Here is a 17963-nt window from a genome sequence, read left to right as displayed (position 1 = left end):
TTTTTATTAACGAACAAATTTTATTTGAAACATTCTTTTTTATCTCTTTTAGTTTATGAGCCAGCGCCTTATAAACAATTAAATCGTTTATAACAATTTTTTGACCACTTGGATCGAAATCCACCCTCGAAATTCGTAATCAGCAGCCAAAAATCCATAAGAAACCGTTGAGATTGTCCATCAGAATTGAAAAGGACACGGTGACTCCTCTGGCGCCTAGATTAAGTTATTTTTACTAATTTTTTCATTTAGCCGTTCTAAAAGGTTAGAATAACATTCAGATTTTTTTACCAGTTTGCAAGTATATACTCCAAAAACAACAATCATTTTGCATTCAAAACAATTGATGATAACACCTTCTTGGTCGATTTCTGTATACGAACTCATTTCAGAGCCGAAGAACCGGGTTCACACACTACTCTTTGCCTCTTGTTTTGATTCTGAATTATAGTGATAGACCCAAATTGTATCCATATTGATGAACCGGCGCACAAAATCCAGCGTATCCTATCGAGTAAGTTATACATGTGCTGAAAAAGTCGCATTTGAATCTGTTTATGTTTCATTGTCAGCGGGTGCAGCAGTCTTTGTCAACACAACTTTGCGAAATTCAATACTTTAGTCAAAATATTTCTTACACTGCCCACTAAGACACCTAGGGCTTCTATTAAATACTAAATCTCGTTGGGTCACTCGATAAGTTTCCAAAGCGATATCCTGTGTTTTTTCTACGATTTCTGGTGTTGTTGCTGCTTTTGAACGTTCTTGATGTGGATCGTCTTTAAGGCTTTTACGGCCACGTTTAAATTCTTCATCCCATCTTTTTACTATACTAATTGAATGAAAAGAGTCCTTATACACTTTCAATATTCAATAAATTTCCTTTGCTTTTAAACCTTACCAAATAAACATTCACTCGCTGCATCATACTTGATTTTTTCTATTGTAAAAAATACCGTAGCACTTAAGTCAAAATATAAAGTGAAACGTACGTCGATGTGTATATACGTACATTGTGTATACTGTATACTAGATTCTATACACATTGATGTACGTTTCACTTTATGTTTTGATTTAATTTGTTTGAAAATGAATCATGACGCATGAGCAAAGATAAAATGGAACAACTATATCAACATAACAAAAAAATTGCCTAGTTACAATGCTCTCCATTGTCGAACCGCAATAGGAGACAACAGAAAATACATCATAAAAACGCCAAGTGGCAGACTTCTTATAAGAAACAGAAGAATTCTTAAAAAGTGTTCCTGATAGCAAAACACTAAAGAGGGAGGTGTAGGAATATAGTTACAGTTATAGTTAATATATATTTAGATTTTTACTATGTACTTAGGTTAGTTTAGTTTGTTGATTATCAGTGTCATTAAATAATAGTTATTTATGATATAAGTGTTAAAAGTACACGTTTAAGGCACGCATGTGAAAGTTTGCAGAATGAGCGATAGCGAGTTCTGTAATTCACATGAGTGCCTTAAAAATGTACTTTTTAACACGAATATAATACAATGTTTTTTCTACAAACGTAATTACAGGACAATATCTACAAAAACTTTTACTTGAACTTGACTGACATTCCATTTTTATATTTTTTTGATATCACATCAAAATTGCCTATACGGTCAATACGAACTGTAGTTCCTTAAAATTTTTTTAAAGCACTAGTGCCTTAAAGTAGCTCTGAAGCTATTTTCTTGTGGCATTTTTATGATTAATTATTTATATGGGAAATAAGCCACAATTAAAATGAAAAAAATAATTTTATTAACGTTTCGACGCCCAAATCGGGTGCCGTTGTCAAAATACAAAATATTACTAAAATAAACTAAAGTGTTGTTGCTAAGCAAAAAAATTCTTCTAATAATTTATTTAATCTCACTCATTTATATTGGCAATTCAGACATATATTATACATTTTAAAGTAGAAGACTTTAAAATGATATTGCCAATATTTATGAGTTGCGTTCCTGGGACGACTTACTGAAAGATAGTTCATTCGATTACATGAAATTAACCCCAACTCAAGAATATCCGTCATAAAAAATTATAGCATGTGATATGTCTTTAAAAAGACAACCAAATGCAACGACAGTAAAATTCTCGCGTTAGAGACTTCATAGTAAATCACAAGGGAAAACCAGGAAAAACCCTGTGATACTATCCCGACATCGTAAGTATTTGGTCTTACATTAATTTACTCTCAAAAAATAATACCAAATTCTGACTTGTAACATGTTTAAATTATAAATAATATTAATAATACTAGATATATACGTAATACTAAAATATAAAATATGTACTAGCTCGATATTATTGACTTACTAATCTTGGTATTTTCTTTCTATTGACTTCCTCTTTCAGTATGGGTAACCACATCCTACTGCATTCTACCGAGGAATTTGCGACACAATTGGTTTCATTTAGCATAATTAGAGCCGCTTCTTTGATTTTTCTCTTTTTACTATCTGATTCTTTCAGGACTATACTTGAATCTCTCCACTGAACTCTATGTTCATTATCCCATGCGTGTTGACATATTTGAGATCTCTCAAATTCTCTATTTTTAATATAAGATTGATGTTCACTTATTCTAACGTCTAATGGTCTTGATGTCTCACCTAAATAAAATTGTTCGCATTCACAAGGTATTTTATAAATGCAATTCTTTGTTCTTTCTTGATCATTGTTAGGTTTAGTTTTAGATAGAATAGATCTCAATGTGTTTGTTGTTTTGAATGTTGTTGAAATGTTGAATTTATTTCCTATTGTTTTAAGTTTCTCGGATAGTCCTTTTATATATGGTATTGATATTTTCCTCATTTTATAACCAAATGTTATGGACAAACTTCTGATAGAATGGACTGTAATATATTATATTAAAAACTTCTTGTATTCAGCTAAAAAATTAATTACAAATTGTTAAAAAATGTGATTTTATATTATGACAATCAATATTCTTGAGTTGGGGTTAATTTCATGTAATCGAATGAACTATCTTTCAGTAAGTCGTCCCAGGAACGCAACTCATAAATATTGGCAATATCATTTTAAAGTCTTCTACTTTAAAATGTATAATATATGTCTGAATTGCCAATATAAATGAGTGAGATTAAATAAATTATTAGAAGAATTTTTTTGCTTAGCAACAACACTTTAGTTTATTTTAGTAATATTTTGTATTTTGACAACGGCACCCGATTTGGGCGTCGAAACGTTAATAAAATTATTTTTTTCATTTTAATTGTGGCTTATTTCCCATATAAATAATTAACCTTAAAGTAGCATTTTTAACGCTCGTATGGAGTGCTAAAAATTGCATTTTTATTACGGTTGTACAAAAAATTTATTAAACAATCTGTGATAATTACAAGTGGTTACTTTAAAAACAAAAAAGTACGCACTATATATTTTTTTATGTTTCTCACCAACCTAGTGTGTATTTGATGCATGTTCATATTATAAAATAAAAATAATAAAAATAAATATTAATAGTCTAACAAGGATACTAAATAGTTCGCAAAATTTCGTAGCGATGAGATTTTTATTCATCCTGTGTTTTTTTATGCTGAATCTTTCCTTTACACAATGGAAGCAAGCACTTAATATCTCTGAGTAAATAATTACTAAATCCTTGCAACTTACTAAATCTCTGGAACGACGCCTACTTGCATTGGAAATGGACTTCTGTTAGTATCATAGCTGTTTGTATTAGTTTTCATTTTTTCTTTCAATTTTATAATCATACCTGCATTTCTTATTATCTTATTTATTGATTATTTTCTACGTTACTTAGTTCCTTTTTAATCTGGACACTTACCTGTTTACAATAAATACTTAACAAAGCCATGCAGGATCGCCATATAAGTTTATGTTTTTTTATAACCAGAGATTGGTTCTTCTCAATTTTTAGTACCCAAGGACACCTATTAGATGTGTTTAGTATCCAAGAATAAAGACACCTCTTTATTAAGCAGAGTATATTGTAGTTCGTTAAATCTGTTAAAGAGATAAAATACAATAATTTTCAATATACATAAATAAAATTTTATTTTAAAAAGTGGAAAATAGTTCCATAAGTAAAGAATCTAAAGCAAATAGTTAAAACGCCAGAAAATATAACCCTGTAAGAACAGTGCAAAGCTATAACCATGCAAGACCATCCTTCATCAACGATCTCAACAAAGACAACATGTTTTTATAGGATATTATACACCTGTTGTTTTGCAGAGAGTATAAAAAAACACAAAATATTAAATTTTTAAGATACATTAGAGTTAGATAAATAAAAACCAACAATGCAGTGTATTTCCAAAACACTGGGTTTTGGATGATACGCGATATTTCGTGTGTAATACATTATACATTAAACCAAATACCAAAATATCGGATCTCAAACTTTCCCGCCTCAAAATCGTATCTTCCACAAACCAATATGAATACAGTATCGATCGGAAGTGTCTGAAAATTTTCATGCGGGAGTGTACTTTTCCCAGCTGATCGATCCCTGCTAAAACCAATGGGGAGCTTGATACAAGACCATCATCATTATCATCATCATCATCATCATCATCATTGATTCTACGTTTTACTAGACTACTTATACTACAGGTCAGATTTTTGGGCCATATTTTAAAAGTTCAAAAGGAATGCAATCCATGAGTTTTATTTTCCTTCAATTTTCGTACTGATATATTACTATGATAACTTCTTCCTCTGTTGAGATCAACTTTCCTTCTTTAGTCATCGACGCCTTTTAGCTGGGTATCTGCTTCTTCTTATATTTAGTCTACCCTCAAAATTGTCTCTTTTGCTCACGTTTCTAGTAGTTCGTCCTGATCACCAATGACTTCTCCTGTTCTATGTCTAACTATTGATGGTCTAGGTTTGAATTTCTTTTGGTTCTGGTTAATCCTGTTGTAGCATTTTCGCATTTTCATTTTTGTGTTAGTTCTATACTTTTCTAATTCTCTCAGTTGGTTTTATTAATGCTTCTTTTTCTTTCTTTTAAGTATTCGTGTTCGTCTAGTCTTAGCTGCCTAAATTCTTCCTTGACTTTTCTCGTTCTTCGTCTTTGGAGTCTTGCAGATGGTTCATTTTCTTTACGTTGCTTCTTCTCATTGCTCACCTTATCATTTTAACCCTATTTCTTCACTCTTTTGTCTTTCAAACACTTCAGTTGCTACCTCTTCAAAAATGGTTCTATACGATTTCCAATGGTTTTCAACATCTTCAAATATATCACCTGTAAGTCTTCTAGCTTACCTTTCAGATTTTCTTCAAATTTCTTAGCTATTGTAAAGTTTTTTTACGCTTCTACGTTAGACCTCTTCTTTTTAACCCATTTGACTTTCTTTGCATTGGAGATTCTAGCTCTTACTTTCGTTTGGACTAGGTAGTTATTCGAGTATATGTTTTCACATCGTCTTACTCAAACATCTCCTAGTAGCATACCTTCTTTATTTTTGCAAAAAATTGTGTTTTTATTTAATATTTTTATTCAATAAATATTTATCATCAAAGGCCATGCATGAGCGCCATGTAAGGTTGCTGCTAGTAACCGGATATTGGTTCTTGTCAATTTTTAGTACTTAAGGGAGAATAAAGACACATGTTTAATAAGAGGCGTCCCAGTTTCTGGTAGTTATTTAATTCTGTTTAATATATAAAATAAAGTTGTCAATATACGTACAAAGCATTATTTTAGTTATAAAGGTGGAAAAGAAATTTCACAAATAAAGAATCTTATTTTTCAAGATTTAAGACGGCAGAAAATATCACCCTGTAAGAATAGTGCAAAGCTATAACCATGCAAGACCATCCTTCACCAACGATCCTAACAAAGACAACATGTTTTTATAGACATTATAATACACCTGTTGTTTTGCAGCGAGTAGCAAAAAACACTAAATATGAAATTTAATGTTCTCTTCAACAAAATTCAATAATGCAATATATTGCCAGAATATTCATTTCTTGATGATTCGCGGAATTTCATGTATAACACATTATACAATAAACCACATACCAAAATATCGGATCTCAAACTTTCCCGCCTCAAAATCGTATCTTCCACCCACCAATATGAATACAGTATCGATCGGAAATGTCTGAAAATTTTCATGCGGGAGTGTACTTTTCCCAGCTGATCGATCCCTGCTAAAACCAGTGGGGAGCTTGACACAAGACTCTGTCCTGAATTAAAAGACCTACAAATACCTAAAAGTCCTGATTTTTGTAAATAGTGAAGTGTAAATAATATATTTTTGAGTGCGTTGATTGTAGGATACAGAAGTTCGTAGAGACGTATATTAGTGGTAAGTTTTTTATGGATTTTTGATCGTTTTTTTACTTATTTTGAGCACTAAGGAAGGGTTACTGGGTTTTAACCTCTTCGTCAGATTTGTGTAGGGAGGAATTGGAAAAGTGTTCCAGCGCGTAAGGGATTTCGCAATGGAAATAAAAAATGGAAACAAATGTTGGCAAATATTGTTAAAAAATGGTGTAATATTATTAAAAATGTTGATAAAATACTTATATATTAAAATATATATATATTGCTACAACGTTTTTGCTATCAGTACCTCATCTTTTCAAATTGATATTATTATTTATTGGGATTATTTTGTTTATTTGAGAAAAATTAGCAACAGTCTGTGTTTGTAAGTAATGTTTATTTATTTTTTCTTATTAAAATAAAGAGTATGTTAAGTTACATAATACATAAAATAAAAAATTATTATTTTTTAAACAGTACTACGGGCTTTAGAGGCCTTTTTCTTTAATAGTCTTGACGAGATTCTGTACTGAATAGTGCGTTTAATAGTCCTACCTCTTTGTTACCTTTTGAAAACCTTTTATTAATTTCTCTCTCTTCGTCTCCTCTATTTGTAAGTACTGTTACTTCTAGATGCTCAAATTCTGTTACCTTCTCAAATTTATACTTTCTGTCATTCGTACTTAGACTTCATTCGTGATCCATTAATTTTCTTTCCGCATTTTTGCCTCTCATTTCCATATCCTTGGCTTTTTCTTGATTTAGAATCAGGTCATATTTTTAGCTTTTTCTTTAAGGTTTTTAAATATTTTTTGTTAAAATATTGGACTAGGAAATGCCAAACAATGGGGATACCAGTAGGAGATTCTTATTTGTATACGTTGCTATTTGCTGACGACCAAGTTGTGATTGCTGCTGATAAAGATGACGCCAGTTACATGATTAGAAAATTGAAAGAGGAGTACCAAAAATGGGGTTTGGAAATGAGCATGGAGAAAACTGAATACCTTGTAGTCGGAGGTGATACTGAAGACTTAGAATTAGAAGGGGAATACATAAAAGGATGTGATGAATTTAAATATCTAGGTTCAATTTTTGACAAAAACTCCACATGCGATCAAGATATAGAATATCGAATAAGCCAAGGAAGAAAAGCTATAAAACAGCTAAATGGCATTTGGTGGAGTACAGGACTGCAAAATCAGACAAAGAAAAAAATCTACCAAACTATCGTGGAAGGAATTGTCCTGTACAACTCGGAAGTGTGGGAAGTAAAAGACCGACAAAATAAAAGACTTCAAGCTTTAGAAATGGACGCGCTTAGAAGAAGCTGCAGAATATCTAAACTGCAGCATATCCCAAACGAAGAAATAAAAGAAAGAATGGAAGTAGAAAAGGATATTATAGACAGAATTGAACAAAAAAGATTAATATGGTACGGGCATGTCCAGAGAATGGGACCAACAAGATGGCCCAAGAAAATGATCCAGTATGTACCACCCGAGAGAAGAAAAAGAGGCAGACCGAAGAGAACATGGATACAAGACGTAGAGAAAGCAATGAACAGTAGACAACTCAACGAGGAAGATATTCGTGACCGAAAAGCATGGCGAATAGGATGCGGGAAACGGCGAATGCTGTAGAACACCCGATATATATAAATATTTTTTGTTCTATTCTTGAACGTGCCAGAAACACTAAGCCATCTGCAAAACATAGGCACTATTATCTTTTGTTCAGTATCGTGCCACTTGTCTGGATATTGGCTACTTTAATTATCATTTCCACTACTAGGTTGAATAATAAGAGTCTTGAAAGAGGGTCTCCTTGTTTTAATTCTGCATTGACGTTAAACTGATGTGAAAACATTTCTTCTATCATCACTTTATTGACTGTGTTGGTTAGCTGTATTTTAACTAATCGTATCAGTTTCTCTGATATTTCTAATATTGCTTCTAATCTGATCTAATTGCTTCGAATAGTTCGTATCGTGAGATGAAGTCGTATGCCTGTTTATAATCAATAAACAGCATGCAAGCCTAGATTTTGTTCATAATTATTATTTTGCAGAAATTTTGGCATAAAAATGTGATCGGTTTTTGTTGTTTTCTGTCTGAAACAAGCCTTAGGTGGTTTCCTATTATCTCTTATTAATAGGTTTTTATTTTTGTTTATTTAATTTTTGCCAGTATCTGATATATTCCTTCTAATATTGTGATTTTTCTGTAATTTTCACAGACAGTTTTATCACCTTCTTTTGAATTGGGCAGATGAGTGCTTTGTTCTCTTGCTCTGGCATTTTTTCGGTTTTCTATATTTTTTCTATAAGTCAAGCTTCTTTTGCTGCAGTATATCTCTTCATACCTTTAATATCTCTGCTATAACACCACTTCCTTCCGTACTTTTATTATTCTTTAGTTCACTTATTACTGCCATTTCGGTTCTGTGTTTGTTGTTTTTTTATTCTTGTGTTTCTTGTTGTATTTATTTTTCTGTTTGGTCTTTATCGCTTAGTAGTTCTTCGACGTACTCATATCCATTTAGTTTTTGTGTCTTGTTTCCTAGTAACATATCATCTTTATTTGTGCAAAACATTTTGCACTTATTTTGTGTGACTCGTTTCTTTTTTATTCTCTGATAAATATTGTTTAACTTCTTTTTGGTCATAGTTTCTTTTGTAAGTTCTAGTTGTCTTTCCAGTAATTTTCTGTTTTTGTCTACATAATCGTTTAGCTTCTCTTCTTTTGGTTTTATATTACTCTTTACTTTCTCTGCGTTGCTTGTAATACTTTCCATTTTTGCGTTCTTCTTGGATTCTTTTGCAGTCCTCATAAAACCAGTATTCCCTCCTTTCTTTCTCTACTTTCCCAATGCTGAGACCTGTCGCATTAATTATGGGTGTATTAGTTCTCATTCCTCCTGTATGTTCCTCATTGTGAATATGTCCAATCTCTTGTTTATTTCTTCCTCTGTTCTTTTTATACTTCTTTATCTTGGAGTCGCTCTAATTGATATTTTTTCCGTTCTTTTCATTTTCTTGGTAGTTTGGGAATTTCTTGCTTAAGTTTGACAATTGTCAATATATATGATCACTGTCTAGAGCTGTATCGTCGCCCCTTCTTCTTCTTCATATACCATGTCCTTTCAGAAAGTTGGTTACCATAATAGCTATCATAATTTTATTCACTGCCACCCTAAATAGCATGCTTGTATCAACATCATACGAATCTCGCAAGTTCTTCAACCATGAGTTCTTCTTCGTCCTGGACCGCGTTTGCCTGCTATTTTTCCTTGCATAATATTTTGTAGCAACCTATATTTGGGACCTCCCATTACATGTCCGAAGTACTTAAGCTTTCTCTGCTTGGTGCTTTTTATGGGAAACTTTTAAAATTCTTCTACAGCATCACATTTCAAAAGCCTCAAGGCGATTTAGATCGATTTTATTCACAGTCCAGGACTCGACACCATAAAGTAAGACTGAGAACACGTAGCAGCGAAGTAGGCGGATTCTCAATGCCAATTTTAGGTCTCTGTTACATAACACCTTGGACATTCTTGGTCGCCCCCTTTAGCGAAATTATTCCGATTCGAAAATTTTGCGCAAAATTAGTCAAAAAGAGGTCCTTATAATAAATCCACAAGGTGTCAGGCGGTGGCATGGTCGAAAAATTGTTCAAGCAATTTTTTTTAAACAAATTCACAAAAATAATTTTTTCATTTCGAACAAATTTTTTTAAGATAATTTGGGTCATTCTGAACATAAAAGGTCTCCCCTCTTATTTTTCTCTAAAATTCATTGTTCTTGAGTTTTATGCGATTTAGAATTTGAAAATGCGAAAATGGTCATTTTCGCATTTTTCAAATTTTAAATCGGGTATAACTAGACAATAATCAATTTTAGAGAAAAATCACATTACACCTTTTTGGCTCAGAATGACCCAGATTATCTAAAAAAAATTGTTGGAAATGAAAAAATTATTTTTGTGAATTTGTTTCAAAAACATTGTTTAAATAATTTTTCGACCACGGCACCGCCTGGCACCCTGTAGATTTATTATAAGGACTTTTTTAAGTAAGTTTGTGCAAAAAATCGAATGGGAATTATTTCGCTAACGGGGACGACGATGCAGCCCGGTCCAGTCTGCGTCCGTCCTAAGAATATAAAAAATATTCTTAAGAATCTAAATTATTACCAGTTATATTGCGATAATGATTGACTGAAGAAATAATAACCCAAAAACGTAATACATTTTTCTGAACGATTTTATTTTATTTTATTTACCTCCAATTACGTGTTGTTAAAGTAAATTCTTATTTAATAAGTATTATTATTCCATATTTTTTTGTTATCTATCAATTAGAGAGAGAAACCGTATTTTTATTTGTTTCGCCTATATAGAAAACGATCGAAGTTGTATCAGACCCATTTACATAAATAAAATTTATCATGCAAGCTCGACCGTTTGGGCCGTTAAAAACGTCTGGGTACTATTTTTAAACGAAGTTTTGCGTTTATTTATTTGTACAGCCAATTTCTATAAAAATGAAATTGTTGCCGTTATACAGGATAGCGAAAAAGTATGAACACACGGTAATTTATCGAAAACCACTAGAACGATTTCTATAGATTTTGATGCGTAAGGGTCTTCTAATGCGGCCGACAATACAGTGGTAATTACATTGCTGTCAAATCATCCGTTTTTTTTTTTTTAATCTAATGAACTTGCTTATTTCATATGCCTGTATATTTTTTTCAAAGGCCTTAAGAAACACTGATTTTTTGTGTGTTATATTCCATATACCTAACTGCCATAATTTCGGAGTTATTACTACATTTATTAAAAACAAAATTTTAAACAAATTATAAAAATCAACTTTTTTCGGCCCGGGTAGACAGTATCTTAGGTTCTTTGGATCATTGGGAATAAAAAAGGTTTTATGTAATTTTCCTCTAGAATTAATCGTTTCCGAGTTATAAACAATTTAACACTAAAAAAATCGAAAAATGACGATTTTTAAGGTTTAAAGACACCAGTACAAAAATAAATTTTTTAAGTTACGAACTACCTCAGTTCAAGCTAAAACCTTTTTCTATCAGCTCCCAATAAGAATTTTTGGCACGTTTTTTTCTAAATCGTGGTTTTGTTTTAATTGTTAGTGAAGTGCATATGAGAGGAATGGCAATCGGGCTGCATTAACAACTAAAGAAAAATATTTTAAAATAAAATAACACCAAATTACTTATCGGTATCTGATAAAATAAGGTTTGAGCTTAAATTTAGATACTTCGTAGTTTCAAAAATAATATTATAATATATACTGGCAACATTGTACTTGTGTTGTTGAATATTGAAAATCATTTTTCGATTTTTTCAGTGTTTAATTGCTATAACTCAGAAACGATTAACTTTAGAGGAAAATTACAAAAGATCTTTTTTGTTCCTAAGAATCCAAAGAATATAAAATATTGTCCGTCCGGGAAAAAAATTGATTTTTATAATTTGTTTAATTTGTTTTAATAAATGTACCTAGCAATAACTCCGAAATTATGGCATTTAGGTATAGGGAATATAACATGAAAATTAATCAGTATTTCTTAAGAACTTCAAAACGAAAAAGATACAGTTTGCTCCATTTAGATTTGACAACAATGTAATTATCACTATAATATCGGCCGCATTAGAAGACTCTTACGCACCAAAAGCTATAAAAATCGTTCTTGCGGTTTCCGAGAAATTACCGTGTTGCCATATTTTTTCGCTACACTGTATAGAAAATGATCGAAGTTGTGTCAGTCCTATGTACCGGGTGTCCCAATAAGAATGGCTCTCGGCCATATCTCAGGAACCGTTTATAGTAGAGCTTTGAAATAAAAAATTTTATAACAAAATTTGCCTCAGGAAAATCCTGGAAATTATTTTCATAATTGTGGGTCCACCGCTAGAGGGCGTAATTGAATATCAAAAATTAAAAAATCTAAATTTTACAAAATTTTCCTAATGAAGGGGCACTGGAAATTCGATTATTGTATTCTTCATAAAATTCTGCGCATATTTGATTTAACAAGTTTAACTCTACTTTTGCAAATAAGAGGTGGGGGTGAGTGGGAACCTTGTTATGAAAAAATGGCTGTAAGTCCGGTTCTGCTAAATCAAATTTTGAAAACTGGGTCTTGTTGAAGACAGATCTTTTTCTTCAATGTAAACGTGATAATTTTTAACCATCTTAATAAGTAATAAGCCAGCTGGGAGGCGTTATTTAATGTTTAATCTAGTTTTCTTTGGAAAATATTAAATACAAGTATGCATTTCTAATCATACTTTATAAAATTAGATTAAATTAGCAATAGAATAGCGAAAACCGCATGTCGATACCTTTTTTATATCTCAAGATATCTCGAGAAACGTGTAAACTTTATACATAACTGTTACTATCACCGGTAAACTAAGTTAATGAAAAGTAGTGTGCTGTGGAAAAAAACAAAATAACATTTTCCAGATGTCAACGTATAAAAATATAATTAATTAAAACAACAATATAGAGAGAAACGATACTATTATAATTAAATATAACAAAGAACAAAAAGAACTGCTTAGTGACGATCTAAATATTCAAATTGTTGCTTATCATACACTACTCTAGAATACATTAAACAGAGAATACTAAACGCCATTCAAAGCATATCGAGAGCAGAAATTGAGACTGCTTTTCAATCTACTCTTGAAAGAGTAAATGTTTGCAACGAAAATGATGGGCAAAAATTTAAATATTTATGTCATCACTAAATAGTTGTTTTTATTTCTTTGTAATAGGGCTTTTCAACGCTTCTCATTTGTTTCGAGCCTCTGTCATATGCCGTATAATCCGTGTATAATATTAATATACGAGATATAAACGAGGCTCGAAACAAATGAAAAGCGTTGAAAAGACCTAATATACGTTGACAGCTGGAAAATGCTTCTTTGTTGTTTCCATAGCACTCTACTTTTCCTAAACTTCGTTTACCGGTGACAGTAATAGTTGTGTTTTTAACAAGTTTTGTAAGATATCTCGAGATAGAAAAAAGGTATTAACATGCGGTTTTCGCTGTTCTGTTGATAATTTTGTCTAATTTTGTAATATGGTATTAAAGATAGTAGTAGCGGATAGATACACTTATACGACCCCGGTGTAAGTCAGATCTATTTCAGGGACGCGACCCTGCTCACGCAAGCCATGGCTATCCCCCAAACCCAAATAGGGGAGGTCATGTCTCGATCCAAGTTTCCTACCAAATATCCAAAAATCCTTTCCGATTATCCAACCCACAGGAGTAAACCTAATGCACCAGAAAAATCATTGGGGAAGGCAACGGGAAACCACTCCAATTATTTCTCCCGAGTAAAGTTAACATGGCGCAATCCAAACATAATCAGAGTATTACTGATCATGGATCTCGGAAACCAAGATCCGGCAGGGAAGGGTGCGCACCAGACTGTAGGGCCTTCCCGGTCGTCACCACACGAAACCCCTACAATTTAAAAAGTACGACAACTTTAAAAATGTCTAGCAGTACAATCAGATTAGGCACATGGAATGTTAAAAGCCTCTATGCAGCAGGCAAGCTCAGTAACTTAGTTCAAGAGGTTAAACGCTTAAAAATTGATATAATGGGCATCAGTGAGCTCCGCTGGCCTGGAGCGGGAACATGTGAACAAAATGAAGGCACACTATACTATTCTGGAAGTGTAGAAGATGACGTACATCATAGGAATGGAGTTGGCATATTTATAACATCTAAATTCAAGAAATATGTAAAAAATTTTGTGCCTGTAAATGACAGACTAGCGATACTCCAATTAAATAGTAAACCATTTAATGTCAATGTTATCCAGATATATGCCCCTACTTCAGAAAAGAAATATGACAATGATGTTGAATCATTCTATAGTCAATTAAAACAGACACTTAACAATCTAAAAAGGAACGAAATCACATATATTATTGGAGATTTTAACGCGAAAATTGGTCAAGGACGAAGATCTGACCTGATAGGTGGATATGGACTAGGGGAGAGCAATGAAAGAGGCGATAGATTATACCAGTTCTGTCAAGAACATGACATGATAATCGCAAATACATGGTTCAAATTACACAAAAGAAGATTATATACATGGAAGGGACCAGGAGATAACTCGCTTCATATAATTAGAAATCAGATAGATTATATTCTAGTAAACAAGAGATTTAAGAATGGTGTCAAGAGATCAACGACATATCCTGGTGCAGATATCGGTTCAGACCATAACCCTCTAATAGCTGACATCCAAGTGAAGCTCAAAAAAGTCGAAGAAAACCCCAAAACACCAAAATTACATATATCAGCATCCAACAAAACGCTAATAGAAAATGACCTGAATAATCAGCTAAAGAATTCAACAAATGAAAACAATACAGAAATATGGAACACGTTTAAAGATCTTACCTGGAAAGTAATGGAAAAATATACGACAACGATGCAGAGGCACAAAAAACAACAATGGATGACTGATGAAATCCTGGAATTGATGGAGCAGAGAAGAAAACTGAAAGATAACAAAACAGAATACAAAGAAAAACAAAAACTAATTAAACAAAAAATAAAGGTAGCTAAAGAAAAATGGATGGAGGATAAATGCAAGGAATTAGAAAAGTTGAATGAAAAACATGATACGTTTAATATGTTTAAAAAAGTTAGAGAAGTAGCTGGTCTTTATTATAAGAAAACTCCACATACTATAACCGATTCGTCGGGAAAAATGATAATAGACGAACACGAAATCCGAACTACCTGGTATAATTATATAAATGAACTGTATAATGATGATAGACCCGAAGAACTGGACACTTTAGATGAAGGTGAAGGACCAGAAATACTAAAATCAGAAATACAACATGCTATAAAATTGGCAAAAAACAAGAAAGCCGTTGGTCCCGACAACATACCTACAGAAATGTTGAAGCTCATAAATGAGGAAAACATTGGAATACTAGTTAAACTTTTCAATGATGTTTATTCGACTGGTGATATCCCTGAAGATTGGTTAAAGTCCGAATTCATAACCCTACCAAAAAAACAACGTCCGAAAAACTGTAGCGACTATAGAATGATAAGCCTTATGAGCCACACCTTGAAAATCTTTCTACGTATCATCCACAGTAGAATCAGAGATAAATGTGAAGAAGACCAGGATGAAACACAATTTGGCTTCAGAAATGGACTGGGAACCCGGGACGCACTCTTTGCACTAAATGTGTTATTGCAGAAATGCCGAGATCAAAGGAAAGACGTCTTTGCTGTATTTATTGACTATGAGAAGGCCTTTGATCGAGTACAACATCACAAATTAATTAAAATACTAAAGGATAAAGGAGTTGATAGTCAAGATGTACGAATCATAGAAAAATTATACTGGCGTCAAACAGCGACAGCTTGCATAAATGGAAAATCAACAGAAATATGCAAAATACAAAGAGGCGTCAGACAGGGTTGTATACTGTCCCCACTGTTGTTCAATTTGTATTCAGATAGAATATTTAAGGAAGCGCTGCATAATTTGGAATGGGGTGTGAAGGTTAATGGAATTCTGATAAATACAATCAGATATGCAGACGATACAGTTATTTTAAGTGATGATATGAATGGATTACAACACCTTTTAAATGCCATTGACAGAGTGGGAAGAGAGTTTGGCCTAAATATAAACTGTTCAAAAACAAAGTACATGGTATTTAGCCGTTTGGCCCATCAAGATTCACGGTTATATGTTGATGGTCATATGATTCAAAGAGTACCCAGTTTTAAATATCTTGGTTGCCATATTACTGAACAACTAGATCCAGATAAAGAAATAAAATGTAGAATCGAGATAGCCCGCACGACATTTTTAAAAATGAGGTCATTCTTCTGTAATGATACCTTGCAACTTCAACTTCGAAAGCGCATGACTAAATGCTACATTTGGTCAGTCCTCTTGTATGGTGTCGAAGCATGGACATTAAAAATATCCACCATTAACCGTTTGGAGGCCTTTGAAATGTGGCTGCACAGACGTATTCTAAAAATACCATGGACGGCTATGCTGACAAATGTGGCAGTCCTTAAGAGAGCAAATGCTACCCGCGAGCTGCTTGATAACATCAAATATAGAAAGATGGCCTATTTTGGACACGTAGTAAGGGGAGACCGGTATAATATTCTTCAACTTATTATGATGGGTAAAATCGAAGGACGCAGAGGAATTGGTAGAAAGCAGGCCTCTTGGTTGAAGAATATCCGGGAGTGGACAGGAATAAAGAAAGCAGAACACCTATTTAGAATATCTCGAGACAGAGACAGTTTCGCCATGTTAATCGCCAACGTCAAGGGGACTTGATAGGGCACGTTAAGAAGAAGAAGGTATTAAAGATGCATGTTTGTATTTAATATTTTCCAAAGAAAACTAGATTTCTGAAAAAAATTAAATAACGCCTTCTAGCTGGTATATTACTCAGTAAGTTGGTTCGAAATCATAACTTTTACATTGACGAAAAAGATCTGTCTTCAACAAGACCAAGTTTGCAAAATTTGATTAAGCAGAACCGGACTCACAGCCAGTTTTTCATAACAAGGTTCCCACTCGCCCCCACCTCTTGTTTCCAAGGGTAGACCTAAACTTGTAAATCAAATGTGCGTAGAATTTTATGAGGAATACGAAGATAAGATTTCCAGTGCCCCTTCATTAGGAAAATTTTGTAAAATTTAGATTTTTTAATTTTTGATATTCAATTACGCCCTCTAGCGGTGGTCCCACAATTACGAAAATAATTTCCAGGCTTTTCCTGAGGCAACTTTTGTTATAAAATTTTTTATTTCAAAGCTCTGCTATAAACGGTTCCTGAGATATGGCCGAGAGCCATTCTTATTGGGACACCCGGTACATAAATAAAATTGATCATGCAAGCTCGACCGTTTGGGCCATTTAAAACGTGTGAGTACTATTTTGAAACGAAATTTTGCGATTATTTATTTGTACAGCCAATTTCTACATAATGAAATTGTTGCCGTTATATAATTTTTTTTGATAGCAACTATTATGTGGTGGAATGTGAAAATTAAATAATTTTAGTCGGAATTTCGTTAAAGTATTTCTCTTGCAGAATAGCAGAATAATCATTTTTTTACATACCGCTTAGTATCACCTTTCTCTACGATAGGGTACACGACAATTAGACCGAAATCGTTATACCATAAGCAGTAGACCGAACTCAATAGACCGAAAAGCACTTTACCGAAACCTCACTAGACCGAACAGCATTAGACCTATGGTACATAAATTAAAAAATATTGCAGTAAATTTTGTCAAGATTTTGTGTATCTGTCTTTTTGTTTATTGTGTTTTTTGTATTACTTTATAGGCTGTGTACAGTACAGTACTGTACTGTACAGTCTGATATAAAATAATTTTCATCCGTTAAACAAATTAGTGAAGGTAAAAATAAATTAAGCGTAGAGTGACGGTAACACCATTTTAACTATTTCTAATAAGCATCCAAATGACATTTAGATGTAATTACATTTGTCTTATCTCTTTTAGTGCGACAAGTAAAAGAAATTAAGGGTAAATTGTATTTACTTCCAATTTGAGTTTCATGATTATGACAACAACCA

General features: G+C 32.8%; 1 protein-coding gene across 2 annotated transcripts in view; it reads left to right on the top strand.

Annotated features, from left to right (window-relative positions):
* Positions 1-17963, top strand: part of LOC114324757 (ras-related protein Rab-3) — a 148569-nt gene that overhangs the window by 8609 nt on the left and 121997 nt on the right. Inside the window, exon 1 of one of the 2 annotated variants that reach the window (XM_028272591.2) lies at positions 6193-6332. The exons of the other annotated variant lie outside the window; for it this stretch is intronic. The gene's annotated coding sequence lies outside the window, so the exon portion shown is untranslated. Of the gene's footprint in view, positions 1-6192; positions 6333-17963 lie in introns of those variants that run through there. 2 annotated transcript variants of the gene reach the window in all.

This window comes from Diabrotica virgifera, chromosome 3 (genome assembly GCF_917563875.1).
Source record: "Diabrotica virgifera virgifera chromosome 3, PGI_DIABVI_V3a".
NCBI classification, from domain to species: Eukaryota; Metazoa; Arthropoda; class Insecta; order Coleoptera; family Chrysomelidae; genus Diabrotica; species Diabrotica virgifera.
This window is presented reverse-complemented; position numbering and strand designations above follow the sequence as displayed.